We start from the raw sequence: 18583 nt of genomic DNA, 5'->3' as shown, positions 1-18583 counted from the left end.
TGCTTCTTCCTTTCTTTTCCCTTGTTTCTTCCTCTTTTTTCTTTTCTCCCACTCATCTTCTTCATCTCTCCTTTCCTATTTCTTTTTCCTATATTCCTGTTTACTTCGTTGTTTCTTACATTCCTTGTTTCTTCTTCTCTTCTTGTTATTTCTTCCTCTCTTCTTCCTATCTTCCTTATTTCTTCCTCTCTCCTTCCTAATTTCTTCGTCTCTCCTTTCTTATTCCATTTTCTCAATGTTTCTCCCTCTGTCTCTCCTTATTTGTTTCCTATCTTTTTCTTTATTTCTTCCTATTTCCTTCCTCATTCCTTCATCTCTTCTTCCTTGTTTCTTCCTGCTTCATTGTTTCTTCCCGCCTCTTTCCATGTTTCTCTTCTACCTTGATTTCTAACTTTCTCTCTTATTCGTTTTTTTCTCTGTAACTCTACTTTTTTCATCTTTCTCCATCATTGTTTCATGTTTACTCTCCTTCCTTGCTTCTCTCTCTGTTTCCTTTTCTCTTACCTCTTTTTCTCTCTCTCCATTCTGGTTCATTTCTCATTGTACTTCATCTTTCATCCGTCACAGACAAAATGGGAGACAACTTCACAGACACAAGGGAAGAAGACAATTTCACAGACACGAAGAAGACAACTTCACAGACACAATGGAAGATAACTTCACAGACACATGGGACGACAACTTCACAGACACAAGGGAAGACAACTTCACAGACACAAGAGTAGACAACTTCACAGACACATGGGACGACAACTTCACAGACACATGGGACACACCTGGGAAGACAACTTCACACACACAAGAGTAGACAACTTCACAGACACAAGGGAAGTCAACTTTACAGACACAGGGAAAGACAACTACACAGACAAAATGGAAGACAACGTCACAGACTGTAAGAAGAAGAGAACTTCCCAGACACATGGGAAGACAATTTCAGAGAAACAAAGGACGACAACTTCACAGACACAGGGGAAGAAAACTTCACAGATACAAGGAAAAAGAACGTCACAGACACAAGGGAACCCAACTTCACAGACACAGGGAAGACAGCTTCACAGATACAGGGGAAGACAATTTCACAGACCCAAGGAAAGACAACTTCATAGACACAAGGGAAGATAATTTTACAAAGGAAGACAACTTCATAGACACAAAAGAAGACAATTTCACAGACACGAGGGAAGACAACTTCACAGACACAAGAGAAGACAATTTCACAGACACAAGGGAAGACAACTTCACAGACACAAGAGAAGACAACTTCACAGACACAAGAGAAGACAACTTCACAGACACAAGGGAAGACAACTTCACAGACACGAGGGAAGACAACTTCACAGACACGAGGGAAGACAATTTCACAGACATAAGGGAAGACAACTTCACAGACACGAGGGAAGACAATTTCACAGACACAAGGGAAGACAACTTCACAGACACAAGGGAAGACAACTTCACAGACACAAGAGAAGACAACTTCACAGACACAAGAGAAGACAACTTCACAGACACAAGGGAAGACAACTTCACAGACACGAGGGAAGACAACTTCACAGACACGAGGGAAGACAACTTCACAGACACGAGGGAAGACAACTTCACAGACACAAGGGAAGACAACTTCACAGACACAAGGGAAGACAACTTCACAGACACGAGGGAAGACAACTTCACAGACACGAGGGAAGACAACTTCACAGACACGAGGGAAGACAACTTCACAGACACGAGGGAAGACAACTTCACAGACACGAGGGAAGACAACTTCACAGACACGAGGGAAGACAACTTCACAGACACGAGGGAAGACAACTTCACAGACACGAGGGAAGACAACTTCACAGACACGAGGGAAGACAACTTCACAGACACAAGGGAAGACAACTTCACAGACACGAGGGAAGACAACTTCACAGACACGAGGGAAGACAACTTCACAGACACGAGGGAAGACAACTTCACAGACACGAGGGAAGACAACTTCACAGACACGAGGGAAGACAACTTCACAGACACGAGGGAAGACAACTTCACAGACACGAGGGAAGACAACTTCACAGACACGAGGGAAGACAACTTCACAGACACGAGGGAAGACAACTTCACAGACACAAACACTGTTACATGATACACTTTCTTTCAACAAAACACCACCTTCACATCACACGTTCATCAGTATACTGACTTAACATTGTTGTAGCAAACACTTACTACACAATATTTCACTTTTTTTCTTTAGTAGTTTTATGGGAATGATTGGAAGGGAGTGTGTGTGTCGCTTGAGTGTGTGTTGTTTGTGTGTGTCGCTTGAGTGTGTGTCGCTTGAGTGTGTGTCACTTGAGTGTGTGTCACTTGAGTGTGTGTCGTTTGTGTGTGTCGCTTGAGTGCGTGTCGTTTGTGTGTGTCGCTTGAGTGCGTGTCGTTTGTGTGTGTCGCTTGAGTGTGTGTCACTTGAGTGTGTGTCACTTGAGTGTGTGTCGCTTGAGTGCGTGTCGTTTGTGTGTGTCGCTTGAGTGTGTCGTTTATGTATGCGTCGTTTGTGTGTGTCGTTTGTGTGTGTGTCGCTTGCGTGTGTGTCGCTTGTGTGTGTGTCGTTTGTGTGTGTGTCGTTTGTATGTGTCGCTTGTGTCTGTGCGTGTGTCGTTTGTGCGTGTGTCGTTTGTGCGTGTGTCGTTTGTGCGTGTGTCGTTTGTACGTGTGTCGTTTCTGTGAGTGTCGTTTGTGTGTGTGTTGTGTGTGTTTGTGAGTGTACTCACCTAATTGTACTCACCTAATTGTGGTTGCAGGGGTCGAAACTCAGCTCCTGGCCCCGCCTCTTCACTGATCGCTACTAGGTCCTCTCTGCTTCCTGAGATTTGTCATACGTCTTCTTAAAACTATGTATGGTTCCTGCCTCCACTACTTCACTAGCTAGGCTATTCCACTTCCTGACGACTCTATGACTGAAGAAATACTTCCTAACGTCCCTGTGACTCGTCTGAGTCTTCAGCTTCCAGTTGTGACCCCTTGTTTCTGTGTCCCCTCTCTGGAACATCCTATCTCTGTCCACCTTGACTATTCCCCGCAGTATCTTGTATGTCGTTATCATGTCTCCCCTGACCCTTCTGTCCTCCAGTGTCGTCAGTCCCATTTCCCCCAACCTTTCCTCGTACGACATTCCCCTGAGCTCTGGGACTAGCCTTGTTGCAAACCTTTGTATTTTCTCTAACTTCTTGACGTGCTTGACCAGGTGTGGGTTCCAGACTGGTGCTGCATACTCCAGTATGGGCCTGACATACACAGTGTACAGTGTCTTGAACGATTCCTTATTAAGGTATCGGAACGTTATTCTCAGGTTTGCCAGGCGCCCGTATGCTGCATCAGCTATTTGGTTGTGTGCCTCCGGTGACGTGCTCGGTGTTATGGTCACCCTAAGGTCTTTCTCCCTGAGTGAGGTCTGTAGTCTTTGTCCACCTAGCCTATACTCTGTCTGCGGTCTTCTTTGCCCCTCCCCAATCTTCATGACTTTGCATTTGGCAGGATTGAATTCTAGAAACCAGTTTCTGGACCACATGTCCAGCCTGTCCAAGTCTCTTTGCAGTCCTGCCTCATCCTCATCTGATTTAATTCTTCTCATCAGCTTCACATCATCTGCGAATAGGGACACTTCAGAGTCTATTCCTTCCATCATGTCGTTCGCATATATCAAAAATAGCACTGGTCCTAGAACTGACCCCTGTGGGACCCCGCTCGTCACAGGCGCCCACTGTGATACCTCTTCACGTACCATGACTCGTTGTTGCCTCCCTGTCAGGTATTTCCTGATCCATTGCAGTGCCCTCCCTGTTATATGCGCCTAATCCTCCAGCTTCTGCACTAATCTCTTGTGGGGAACTGTGTCAAAGGCCTTCCTGCATTCTAGGAAAACGCAATCAACCCACCCCTCTCTCTCGTGTCTTACTTCTTTTACCTTGTCATAAAACTCCAGGAGGTTGGTTTTCATTTATAATCTTGTTCCGTTCAAGGTGTTCCACCACACTCCTCCTGATAATCTTCTACATGACTTTGCACACAATACATGTCAGAGACACAGGTCTGTAGTTTAGTGCCTCATTTCTGTTTCCTTTCTTAAATATGGGGACTACATTTGCTGTCTTCCATTTCCCAGGTAGTTGCCCAGTTTCAAGTGATGTGTTGAAGATTGTGGTTAGGGGCACGCACAGTATCTCTGCTCCTACTCTAAGGACCCATGGGGAGATGTTTTCCGGTCCCATCGCCTTTGAGGTATCAAGGTCACTTGGCAGCTTCTGCACCTCCTCCTCGGTTGTTCGTATGTCATCCAACACTTGTGTGTGTGTGTGTGTGTGTGTGTGTGTGTGTGTGTGTGTGTGTGTGTGTGTGTGTGTGTGTGTGTGTGTGTGTGTGTGTGTGTGTGTGTGTGTGTGTGTGTGTGTGTGTGTGTGTGTGTCTTGTGTGTGTGTGTCGTGTGTGTGTGTGTCGTGTGTGTGTGGTGTGTGTGTGTCGTGTGTGTGTCGTGTGTGTGTGTCGTGTGTGTGTCGTGTGTGTGTGTGTGTGTGTGTGTGTGTCGTGTGTGTGTGTGTGTGTGTGTGTGTGTGTGTCGTGTGTGTGTCGTGTGTGTGTGTGTGTCGTGTGTGTGTGTGTGTCGTGTGTGTGTGTGTGTCGTGTGTGTGTGTGTGTCTCGTGTGTGTGTGTGTGTCGTGTGTGTGTGTGTCGTGTGTGTGTGTGTCGTGTGTGTGTGTGTGTCGTGTGTGTGTGTGTGTCGTGTGTGTGTGTCGTGTGTGTGTGTGTGTCGTGTGTGCGTGTGTGTGTGTGTGTGTGTGTGTGTGTGTGTGTGTCGTGTGTGTGTGTCGTGTGTGTGTGTTCTGTGTGTGTGTGTGTCGTGTGTGTGTGTGTGTGTGTGTGTGTGTGTGTGTGTGTGTGTGTGTGTGTCGTGTGTGTGTCGTGTGTGTGTGTCGTGTGTGTCGTGTGTGTGTGTGTATCGTGTGTGTGTGTGTGTATCGTGTGTGTGTGTCGTGTGTGTGTCGTGTGTGTGTGTGTATCGTGTGTGTGTGTGTGTCGTGTGTGTCGTGTGTGTGTGTCGTGTGTGTGTATCGTGTGTGTGTATCGTGTGTGTGTGTCGTGTGTGTGTGTGTCGTGTGTGTGTCGTGTGTGTGTCGTGTGTGTGTGTGTGTGTGTGTGTGTGTGTGTGTGTGTGTGTGTGTGTGTCGTGTGTGTGTGTCGTGTGTGTGTGTGTGTGTCTGTGTGTGTGTGTCGTGTGTGTCGTGTGTGTGTGTGTGTGTGGTGTGTGTGTGTGTGTGTCTGTGTGTGTGTGTCGTGTGTGTGTGTGTGTCGTGTGTGTGCGTGTCGTGAGTGTGTGTCGTGTGTGTGTCGTGTGTGTCGTGTGTGTCGTGTGTGTGTGTCGTGTGTGAGTGTCGTGTGAGTGTCGTGTGTGTGTGTGTCGTGTGTGTGTGTCGTGTGTGTGTGTCGTGTGTGTGTGTCGTGTGTGTGTGTCGTGTGTGTCGTGTGTGTGTGTGTCGTGTGTGTGTGTCGTGTGTGTGTGTCTCGTGTGTGTATGTCGTGAGTGTATGTTGTGAGTGTGTGTGTGTCGTGTGTGTGTGTCGTGTGTGTGTGTGTGTGTCGTGTGTGTGTGTCGTGTGTGTGTGTCGTGTGTGTGTGTGTGTGTGTGTGTGTGTGTCGTGTGTGTGTCGTGAGTGTCGTGTGTGTGTCGTGAGAGTGTCGTGAGAGTGTCGTGTGTGTGTCGTGTGTGTGTGTGTGTGTGTGTGTGTGTGTGTGTGTGTGTGTGTGTGTGTGTCGTGTGTGTGTCGTGTGTGTGTGTCGTGTGTGTGTGTCGTGTGTGTGTGTGTATCGTGTGTGTGTGTGTGTATCGTGTGTGTGTGTGTCGTGTGTCGTGTGTGTGTGTGTATCGTGTGTGTGTGTCGTGTGTGTGTGTGTGTCTGGTGTGTGTGTCGTGTGTGTGTATCGTGTGTGTGTATCGTGTGTGTGTGTCTTGTGTGTGTGTGAGGTGTGTGTGTGTGTCCTGTGTGTATCGTGTGTGTGTGTGTGTGTGTGTGTGTGTCGTGTGTGTGTGTCGTGTGTGTGTGTGTGTGTGTCGTGTGTGTGTGTCGTGTGTGTGTGTCGTGTGTGTGTGTGTGTGTGTGTGTGTGTGTGTGTGTTTGTGTGTGTGTGTCGTGTGTGTGTGTCGTGTGGGTGTGTATCGTGTGTGTGCGTGTCGTGAGTGTGTGTCGTGTGTGTGTCGTGTGTGTCGTGTGTGTCGTGTGTGTGTGTCGTGTGTGAGTGTCGTGTGAGTGTCGTGTGTGTGTGTGTCGTGTGTGTGTGTGTCGTGTGTGTGTGTCGTGTGTGTGTGTCGTGTGTGTGTGTCGTGTGTGTGTGTCGTGTGTGTGTGTCGTGTGTGTCGTGTGTGTGTGTCGTGTGTGTGTGTCGTGTGTGTCGTGTGTGTGTGTGTCGTGTGTGTGTGTCGTGTGTGTGTGTCTCGTGAGTGTATGTTGTGAGTGTGTGTGTGTCGTGTGTGTGTGTCGTGTGTGTGTGTTTGTGTGTGTGGAGTGTGTGTGTGTCGTGTGTGTGTGTCGTGTGTGTGTGTGTGTGTGTGTGTGTGTCGTGTGTGTGTCGTGAGTGTCGTGTGTGTGTCGTGAGAGTGTCGTGTGTGTGTCGTGAGAGTGTCGTGTGTGTGTCGTGTGTGTGTGTCGTGTGTGTGTGTGTCGTGTGTGTGTGTGTGTGTGTGTGTGTCGTGTGTGTGTGTCGTGTGTGTCGGTGTGTGTGTGTGTCGTGTGTGTGTCGTGTGTGTGTCGTGTGTGTGTGTGTGTGTGTGTGTGTGTGTGTGTGTGTGTGTGTGTGGTGTGTGTGTGTGTCGTGTGTGTGTGTGTGTGTGTGTGTGTCGTGTGTGTGTGTGTCGTGTGTGTGTGTCGTGTGTGTGTCGTGTGTGTGTCGTGTGTGTGTCGTGTGTGTGTCGTGTGTGTGTGTCGTGTGTGTGTCGTGTGTGTGTCGTGTGTGTGTGTCGTGTGTGTGTGTCGTGTGTGTGTCGTGTGTGTTTCGTGTGTGTGTGTGTGTGTCGTGTGTGTGTGGGGGGGGTGTATAATGCTTACACAGCTTCTGGGTAAGATACACCAGTTTATGTGGCGTGCCTGTATATGCAGCAGAGAGAGAGAGAGAGAGAGAGAGAGAGAGAGAGAGAGAGAGAGAGAGAGAGAGAGAGAGAGAGAGAGACAGAAGAGGGGAAAGCTCATATCCACAAATTGGAGTAAGGGGAGGGGGAGCGTCGACCCCTGCATTGCATGACGTTCCGACATTTCTCCCCTAGGTACTTTCCCCTTCCTGATATGATGACCACCAGTGACATGATGACCACCAGTGATATGATGACCACCAGTGACATGATGACCACCAGTGATATGATGACCAGTGATATGATGACCACCAGTGATATGATGACCACCAGTGGCATGATGACTACCGTTGATATGACCACCAGTGACATGACCACCAGTGATATGACCACCAATGATATGACCACCAATGATATGATGACCACCAGTGACATGATGACCACCAGTAATATGATGACCACCAGTGATATGATGACCACCAGTGATATGATGACCAGTGACATGATGACCACCAGTGATATGACCACTAGTGACATGACCCCAGTGATATGATGACCACCAGTGATACGATAGCCACCAGTGATACGAAGACCACCAGTGACATGACCACCAGTGACAAGACCACCAATGATATGACCAACACTGACATGACCACCAATGATATGATGCCTTGTGACATGATGACCACCAGTGATATGATGACCATCAGTGATATGATAACCACCAGTGATATGATGACCACCAATGATATGATGACTACCAGTGATATGATGACCACCCGTGATATGACCACCAGTGATATAATGACCAACAGTGATACGATAACCACCAGTGATACAATAACCACCAGTGATATGATAACCACCAGTGTTATGATTACCACCCGTGATATTACAACCAGAGATATGATGACCACCAGTGATGCGATAACCACCAGTGATACGATAACCACCAGTGATACGATAACCACCAGTGATATGATGACTACCCGTGATATGAGCACCATTGATATGATGACCACCAGTGATATGATGACCAGTGTTATAATGACCACCAGTGACATGATGACCACCCGTGACATGACAACCAGTGATACGATAACCACCATTGATATGATGACCACCAGTGATACGATAACTACCAGTGATGTGATGACCACCAGTGATACGATAACCACCAGTGATATGATGATCACCAGTGACACGATAACCACCAGTGATATGATGACCACAAGTGATATGATGACCACCAGTGTTATGATGACCACCAGTGACATGACGACCACCCGTGGCATGACCACCAGTGACATGATGACCACCCGTGGCATGACCACCAGTGATATGACCACCATTGATACGATAACCACCAGTGATACGATAACCACCAGTGATATAACCACCAGTGATATGATAACCACCTGTGATATGATAACCACCAGTGATATAACCACCAGTGATATGATAACCACCTGTGATATGATAACCACCAGTGATATGACAACCAACAGTGATATGATGACCACCAGTGATATGATGACCACCAGTGATATGACCACCAATAATACGATAACCACCAGTGATATGATAACCACCCGTGATATGATAACCACCAGTGATATGATAACCACCCGTGATATGATAACCACCAGTGATATGATAACCACCAGTGATATGATGACCGCCAGTGATATGATAACCACCAGTGATATGATAACCACCAGTGATATGACCACCAGTGATATGACCACCAGTGATATGACCGCCAGTGATATGATAACCATCAGCGATATAACCACCAGTGATATGATGACCACCAGTGATACGATAACCACCAGTGATATGATGACCACCAGTGATACGATAACCACCAGTGATAAGATGACCACCAGTGATACGATAACCACCAGTGATACGATAACCACCAGTGATACGATAACCACGAGAGATATGATAACCACCAGTGATATGATAACCACCAGTGATATGATAGCCACCAGTGATATGATGACCACCAGTGATATGATGACCAGTGTTATGACCACCAGTGACATGATGACCACCCGTGACATGACCACCAGTAATACGATAACCGCCAGTGATACGATAACCGCCAGTGATACGATAACCACCAGTGATATGATAACCACCAGTGATATGATGACCACCAGTGATATGATGACCACCAGTGATATGACCACCAGTGATACGATAACCACCAGTGATATGATAACCACCAGTGATATGATGACCACCAGTGATATGATGACCACCAGTGATATGACCACCAGTGATACGATAACCACCAGTGATATGATGACCACCAGTGATACGATAACCACCAGTGATATGATGACCACCAGTGATACGATAATCACCAGCGATATGATGACCACCAGTGATACGATAACCACCAGTGATAAGATAACCACCAGTGATAAGATAACCACCAGTGATACGATAACCACCAGTGATACGATAACCACCGGTGATATGATGACCACCAGTTGTACGATAACCACCAGTGATATGATGACCACCAGTGATACGATAACCACCAGTGATATGATGACCACCAGTGTTATGATGACCACCAGTGACATGATGACCACCAGTGACATGATGACCACCCGTGGCATGACCACCAGTGATATGATGACCACCAGTGATATGATGACCACCAGTGATACGATAACCACCAGTGATATGATGACCACCAGTGATACGATAACCACCAGTGATATGATGACCACCAGTGATATGATAACCACCAGTGATATGATGACCACCAGCGATATGATGACCACCAGTGATATGATGACCACCAGTGATACGATAACCACCAGTGATATGATAACCACCCGTGATATGATAACCACCAGTGATATGATAACCACCAGTGATATGATGACCACCAGTGATATGATGACCACCAGTGATATGACCACCAATGATACGATGACCACCAGTGATACGATAAACACCAGTGATATAATAACCACCAGTGATGTGATAACCACCAGTGATATGACCACCAGTGATACGATAACCACCAGTGATATGACCGCCAGTGATATGATAACCATCAGCGATATAACCACCAGTGATATGATGACCACCAGTGATACGATAACCACCAGTGATATGATGACCACCAGTGATATGATAACCACCAGTGATATGATGACCACCAGCGATATGATGACCACCAGTGATATGATGACCACCAGTGATATGATGACCACCAGTGATATGACGACCATTAGTGATATGATGACCACCAGTGATATGATGACCTGGAGGTTATTCCGGGGATCAACGTCCCCGCGGCCCGGTCCATGACCATTCCTCCCGATGGATCAGGGCCTGATCAACTAGGCTGTTACTGCTGGCCGCACGCAGTCCAACGTACGAGGCACAGCCCGGCTGATCCGGCACTGACTTTAGGTATCTGTCCAGGTCTCTCTTGAAGGCAGCCAGGGGTTTATTGGCAATTCCCCTAATGCTTGATGGGAGGCTGTTGAACAGTTTTGCGCCCTGGACTCTTATGGTGTTTTCCCTTAGTGTACCAATGGCGCCCCTACTTTTTATTGGGGGCATTTTGCATCGCCTGCCCAGTCTTTTACTTTCGTAGGCAGTGATTTCTGTGTGCAGATTTGGGACCATTCCTTCCAAGATTTTCCAAGTGTAGATTATGATATATCTCTCCCTTCTGCGTTTCAACGAGTACAAGTCAAGTGCTTCCAAGCGTTCCCAGTAGTTAAGGTGCTTGACAGAACTTATATGTGCAGTAAAGGATCTCTGTACACTCTCTAGAACTGCGATTTCACCTGCTTTGATTGGAGATGTTAATGTACAGCAGTATTCCAGCCTAGAGAGAACAAGTGATTTGAAAAGGATCATCATTGGCTTGGCATCTCTCGTTTTGAAAGTTCTCATTATCCATCCTATCATTTTCTTTGCACGTGCGATCGTGGCACTGTTGTGATCCTTGAAAGTGAGATCCTCAGACATTACTACTCCCAGGTTCCTTACATTATTTTTCCGCTCTATTGTATGGCCGGAGTCAGTAGTATACTCTGTTCTAGTTATTATCTCCTCCAGTTTTCCATAACGGAGTAGTTGGAATTTGTCCTCATTGAACATCATATTGTTTACCGTTGCCCACTGGAAAACTTTGTTTATATCTTCTTGGAGGTTAACCGCGTCCTCAGCAATGACAGCCTCATGCAGATCCTAGTATCATCCGCAAAGGATGATACGGTGCTGTGGTGTATATCTCTGTCTATGTCTGATATGAGGATAAGGAATAAGATGGGGGCGAGTACTGTGCCTTGTGGAACAGAGCTCTTCACTATGGCAGCCACCGATTTAACTCTGTTGACCACTACTCTTTGTGTTCGATTTGTTAGGAAGTTGAAGATCCATCTCCCCACTTTCCCAGTTATTCCTTTAGCACGTATTTTATGGGCTATTACGCCATGATCGCATTTGTCAAATGCTTTTGCAAAGTCTGTGTATATTACATCTGCATTCTGATTTTCTTCCAGTGCATCCAAGGCCATGTCATAGTGATCCAATAGTTGTGAGAGGCAGGAGCGACCTGCCCTTAACCCATGTTGCCCTGGATTGTGCAGATTTTGGGAATCAAGGTGATTTGCAATCCTGCTTCTTAGCACTCTTTCAAAGATTTTTATGATGTGGGACGTCAGAGCTATTGGTCTATAGTTCTTAGCTAATGCTTTGCTGCCACCTTTATGGAGTGGGGCTATATCCGTTGTTTTAGGTGACTGTGGAATTTCACCCATGTCCAAGCTCCTCCTCCATAGTGTACTTAGGGCACGCGAGAGGGGTTTCTTGCAGTTCTTAATGAAAACAGAGTTCCACGAGTCTGGGCCCGGGGCTGAGTGCATAGGCATGTTGTCAATGGCTTTTTCGAAATCTATCGGAGTTAGGGTAATGTCGGAAATCTGGCATACATTTATGGAGTTTTGAGGCTCATTCATGAAGAAATCATTTGGGTCGTCGATCCTCAGACTGATTAGTGGTTCACTAAACAGAGTCGTACTGGGATTTCAATATTTCACTCATTTCTTTGTTGTCATCTGTGTAAGTCCCATCCTGTCTGAGTAAGGGCCCGATACTAGATGTGGTATTTGCCTTGTTTTTGGCATATGAAAAGAAATATTTTGAATTTCTTTCAATTTCACTAATAGCTTTAAGCTCCTCCTGCCTCTCCTGGTTCCTGTAAGAGTCATTTAACTTAAGTTCGATAGTTTCCACTTCCCTGGTCAGCGCCTCCCTTCGTGTATCAGATATTCTAGCACTCCTGAGGAGCTCAGTGACCACCAGTGATATGATGACCACCAGTGATACGATAACCACCAATGATATGATGACCACCAGCGATATGATGACCACCAGCGATATGATGACCACCAGTGATACGATAACCACCAGCGATATTATGAACACCAGTAATATGATGACCACCAGTGATACGATAACCACCAGTGATATGATGACCACCAGCGATATGATGACCACCAGTGATATGATGACCACCAGTGATGCGATAACCACCAGTGATACGATAACCACCAGTGATATGATGACCACCAGCGATATGATGACCACCAGTGATACGATAACCACCAGTGGTATGATGACCACCAGTGATGCGATAAAAACCAGTGATATGATAACCACCAGTGATATGATGACCACCAGTGATATGATGACCACCAGTGATACGATAACCACCAGTGATATGATGACCACCAGCGATATGATGACCACCAGTGATACGATAACCACCAGCGCTATGATGACCACCAGTGATACGATAACCACCAGTGATATGATGACCACCAGTGATGCGATAACCACCAGTGATATGATGACCACCAGTGACATGGTGACAACTTTTCCTTTTTTACACAGATCAATTTTGAATCGTCAGAGTTCTTATCGTACCTCGGCTCATTCCAAAGCCCAGCTCTACCTATGATATACTAACCTGCCTCCCCACGGGACGCAACCCCCATAACAGTCGACTAACACCCAGGTACCAACTTACTGCTAGGTGAACAGGGGGAGGGCAGCAAGTGAAGTATAAACATTGCTTCCACCAGTGCTTGGGATAGTACCTGTGTAGTCATAACATGGAGAAAAACCTACACACAGGGATAATGTTTTAGTGAAAAGCTTGACCTTCAACGTGCATCTTCCCTTCCGCAGTGTTGGCAGTACACTGGATGGGTCTCACCCCCGGACCTCCTCTATCCCTCATATCTCAAGGGAAAACAGCGGCAGGAATTAAGTCTTGCATAAATTTCATCCTAGCAGCCTCCGTATTCCACTAATATTAAAACTTTAATAAAGACGAAGAATACTTTTTTAATTTGTGAAACTACGGATACATTCGTTCTCAAGTGAGATGTCCATACAAAGTGTATTTATACGCTTTTTATTGTAAGTTATAGCAGCAGGTGTGGATGCTGTGCCCGGGTTATAGCAGCAGGTGTGGATGTTGTGCCCGGGTTATAGCAGCAGGTGTGGATGTTGTGCCCGGGTTATAGCAGCAGGTGTGGATGCTGTGCCCGGGTTATAGCAGCAGGCGTGGATGTTGTGCCCGGGTTATAGCAGCAGGCGTGGATGTTGTGCCCGGGTTATAACAGCAGGTGTGGATGTTTGCCCGGGTTATAGCAGCAGGCGTGGACGTTCTGCCCGGGTTATAGCAGCAGGCGTCGATGTTGTGCCCGGGTTATAGCAGCAGATGTGGATGTTGTGCCCGGGTTGCAGCAGCAGGCGTGGATGTTGTGCCCGGGTTATAGCAGCTGGTGTGGATGCTGTGCCCGGGTTATAGCAGCAGGTGTGGATGTTGTGCCCGGGTTATAGCACCAGGTGTGGATGTTTGCCCGGGTTATAGCAGCAGGTGTGGATGTTGTGCCCGGGTTATAGCAGCAGGTGTGGATGTTGTGCCCGGGTTATAGCAGCAGGTGTGGATGTTGTGCCCGGGTTATAGCAGCAGGTGTGGATGTTTGCCCGGGTTATAGCAGCAGGTGTGGATGTTGTGCTCGGGTTATAGCAGCAGGTGTGGATGTTTGCCCGGGTTATAGCAGCAGGTGTGGATGTTGTGCCCGGGTTATAGCAGCAGATGTGGATGTTTGCCCGGGTTATAGCAGCAGGTGTGGATGTTTGCCGGGTTATAGCAGTATACGTGGATGTTGTGCCCGGGTTATAGCAGCAGGTGTGGATGTTGTGCCCGGGTTATAGCAGCAGGCGTGGATGTTGTGCCCGGGTTATAGCAGCAGGTGTGGATGTTTGCCCGGGTTATAGCAGCAGGCGTGGATGTTGTGCCCGGGTTACAGCAGTAGACATGGATGTTTGCCCGGGTTATAGCAGCAGGTGTGGATGTTTGCCCGGGTTATAGCAGCAGGTGTGGATGTTGTGCCCGGGTTATAGCAGCAGGCGTGGATGTTGTGCCCGGGTTATAGCAGCAGGTGTGGATGTTTGCCCGGGATATAGCAGCAGGCGTGGATGTTGTGCCCGGGTTACAGCAGTAGACATGGATGTTTGCCCGGGTTATAGCAGCAGGTGTGGATGTTTGCCCGGGTTATAGCAGCAGGTGTGGATGTTGTGCCCGGGTTATAGCAGCAGGCGTGGATGTTGTGCCCGGGTTATAGCAGCAGGTGTGGATGTTTGCCCGGGTTAAAGCAGTAGACGTGGATGTTGTGCCTGGGTTATAGCAGCAGACGTGGATGTTGTGCAGGGGTTATAGCAGCAGGTGTGGATGTTTGCCCGGGTTAAAGCAGTAGACGTGGATGTTGTGCCCGGGTTAAAGCAGTAGACGTGGATGTTGTGCCTGGGTTATAGCAGCAGGTGTGGATGTTGTGCAGGGGTTATAGCAGCAGGTGTGGATGTTTGCCCGGGTTATAGCAGCAGACGTGGATGTTGTGCCCAGGTTATAGCAGCAGACGTGGATGTTGTGCCCAGGTTATAGCAGCAGACGTGGATGTTGTGCCCAGGTTACAGCAGCAGACGTGGATGTTGTGCCCGGGTTATAGCAGCAGATGTGGATGTTGTGCCCGGGTTATAGCAGCAGATGTGGATGTTGTGCCCGGGTTATAGCAGCAGATGTGGATGTTGTGCCCGGGTTATATCAGTAGGCGTGGATGTTTGCCCGGATTATAGCAGCAGGTGTGGATGTTGTGTCCGGGTTACAACAGCAGGCGTGGATGTTGTGTCCGGGTTATAGAAGCAGGCGTGGATGTTGTGTCCGGGTTATAGCAGCAGGCGTGGATGTTGTGTCCGGGTTATAGCAGCAGGCGTGGATGTTTTGTACGGGTTACAACAGCAGGCGTGGATGTTGTGTCCGGGTTATAGCAGCAGGCGTGGATGTTGTGTCCGGGTTATAGCAGCAGGCGTGGATGTTATGTCCGGGTTATAGCAGAAGGCGTGGATGTTGTGCCCAGGTTACAGCAGCAGGTGTGGATGTTATGTCCGGGTTATAGCAGCAGGCGTGGATGTTGTGCCCGGGTTATAGCAGCAGGCGTGGATGTTATGTCCCGGTTATAGCAGCAGGCGTGGATTTTGTGCCCGGGTTGTAGCAGCAGACGTGGATATTGTGTCCGGGTTATAGCAGCAGGCGTGGATGTTGTGTCCGGGTTATAGCAGCAGGCGTGGATGTTGTGTCCGGGTTATAGCAGCAGGCGTGGATGTGGTGTCCGGGTTATAGCAGCAGGCGTGGATGTTATGTCCGGGTTATAGCAGCAGGCGTGGATGTTGTGTCCGGGTTATAGCAGCAGGCGTGGATGTGGTGTCCGGGTTATAGCAGCAGGCGTGGATGTTATGTCCGGGTTATAGCAGAAGGCTTGGATGTTGTGTCCGGGTTATAGCAGCAGGCGTGGATGTTGTGTCCGGGTTATAGCAGCAGGCGTGGAGGTTGTGTCCGGGTTATAGCAGCAGGCGTGGAGGTTGTGTCCGGGTTATAGTAGCAGGCGTGGATGTTATGTCCGGGTTATAGCAACAGGCGTGGATGTTATGTCCGGGTTATAGCAGCAGGCGTGGATGTGGTGTCCGGGTTATAGCAGCAGGCGTGGATGTTATGTCCGGGTTATAGCAGAAGGCTTGGATGTTGTGTCCGGGTTATAGCAGCAGGCGTGGAGGTTGTGTCCGGGTTATAGCAGCAGGCGTGGAGGTTGTGTCCGGGTTATAGCAGCAGGCGTGGAGGTTGTGTCCGGGTTATAGTAGCAGGCGTGGATGTTATGTCCGGGTTATAGCAACAGGCGTGGATGTTATGTCCGGGTTATAGCAGCAGGCGTGGAGGTTGTGTCCGGGTTATAGTAGCAGGCGTGGATGTTATGTCCGGGTTATAGCAACAGGCGTGGATGTTATGTCCGGGTTATAGCAGCAGGTGTGGATGAAGTTAAGACACATGTGCAACATCTGGTTATCTTTATTGTAGACGTTTCGCCATCCAGTGGCTTTATCAACACAAATTCCAGGACATAATTAGAAGACAGTAGAACTATGTACAAAAGATGAGGTAGTCAGTCCCTCAACAGCAGGCGTGCATGTTGTACTCTGGTTATAACAGCAGGCGTGCATGTTGTACTCTGGTTATAACAGCAGGCGTGCATGTTGTACTCTGGTTATAACAGCAGGCGTGCATGTTGTACTCTGGTTATAACAGCAGGCGTGCATGTTGTACTCTGGTTATAACAGCAGGCGTGCATGTTGTACTCTGGTTATAACAGCAGGCGTGCATGTTGTACTCTGGTTATAACAGCAGGCGTGCATGTTGTACTCTGGTTATAACAGCAGGCGTGCATGTTGTACTCTGGTTATAACAGCAGGCGTGCATGTTGTACTCTGGTTATAACAGCAGGCGTGCATGTTGTACTCTGGTTATAACAGCAGGCGTGCATGTTGTACTCTGGTTATAACAGCAGGCGTGCATGTTGTACTCTGGTTATAACAGCAGGCGTGCATGTTGTACTCTGGTTATAACAGCAGGCGTGCATGTTGTACTCTGGTTATAACAGCAGGCGTGCATGTTGTACTCTGGTTATAACAGCAGGCGTGCATGTTGTACTCTGGTTATAACAGCAGGCGTGCATGTTGTACTCTGGTTATAACAGCAGGCGTGCATGTTGTACTCTGGTTATAACAGCAGGCGTGCATGTTGTACTCTGGTTATAACAGCAGGCGTGCATGTTGTACTCTGGTTATAACAGCAGGCGTGCATGTTGTACTCTGGTTATAACAGCAGGCGTGCATGTTGTACTCTGGTTATAACAGCAGGCGTGCATGTTGTACTCTGGTTATAACAGCAGGCGTGCATGTTGTACTCTGGTTATAACAGCAGGCGTGCATGTTGTACTCTGGTTATAACAGCAGGCGTGCATGTTGTACTCTGGTTATAACAGCAGGCGTGCATGTTGTACTCTGGTTATAACAGCAGGCGTGCATGTTGTACTCTGGTTATAGCAGCAGGCGTGCATGTCGTACTCTGGTTATAGCAGCAGTGCATGTTGTACTCTGGTTATAACATAGCAGCAGACGTGCATGTACTCTGGTTATAGCAGCAGGCGTGCATGTGCTCTGTTGTACTCTGGTTATAGCAGCAGGCGTGCATGTTGTCTGGTTATAACAGCAGGCGTGCATGTTGTACTCTGGTTATAACAGCAGGCGTGCATGTTGTACTCTGGTTATAACAGCAGGCGTGCATGTTGTACTCTGGTTATAACAGCAGGCGTGCATGTTGTACTCTGGTTATAACAGCAGGCGTGCATGTTGTACTCTGGTTATAACAGCAGGCGTGCATGTTGTACTCTGGTTATAACAGCAGGCGTGCATGTTGTACTCTGGTTATAACAGCAGGCGTGCATGTTGTACTCTGGTTATAACAGCAGGCGTGCATGTTGTACTCTGGTTATAACAGCAGGCGTGCATGTTGTACTCTGGTTATAACAGCAGGCGTGCATGTTGTACTCTGGTTATAACAGCAGGCGTGCATGTTGTACTCTGGTTATAACAGCAGGCGTGCATGTTGTACTCTGGTTATAACAGCAGGCGTGCATGTTGTACTCTGGTTATAACAGCAGGCGTGCATGTTGTACTCTGGTTATAACAGCAGGCGTGCATGTTGTACTCTGGTTATAACAGCAGGCGTGCATGTTGTACTCTGGTTATAACAGCAGGCGTGCATGTTGTACTCTGGTTATAACAGCAGGCGTGCATGTTGTACTCTGGTTATAACAGCAGGCGTGCATGTTGTACTCTGGTTATAACAGCAGGCGTGCATGTTGTACTCTGGTTATAACAGCAGGCGTGCATGTTGTACTCTGGTTATAACAGCAGGCGTGCATGTAGTAATCTTATAACAGCAGGCGTGCATGTTGTACTCTGGTTATAGCAGCAGGCGTGCATGTTGTACTCTGGTTATAACAGCAGGTGTGAATGTTGTCCTCTGGTTAT

Source organism: Cherax quadricarinatus, chromosome 9, assembly GCF_038502225.1.
Source record: "Cherax quadricarinatus isolate ZL_2023a chromosome 9, ASM3850222v1, whole genome shotgun sequence".
Lineage (NCBI taxonomy): Eukaryota > Metazoa > Arthropoda > Malacostraca > Decapoda > Parastacidae > Cherax > Cherax quadricarinatus.
This window is presented reverse-complemented; position numbering follows the sequence as displayed.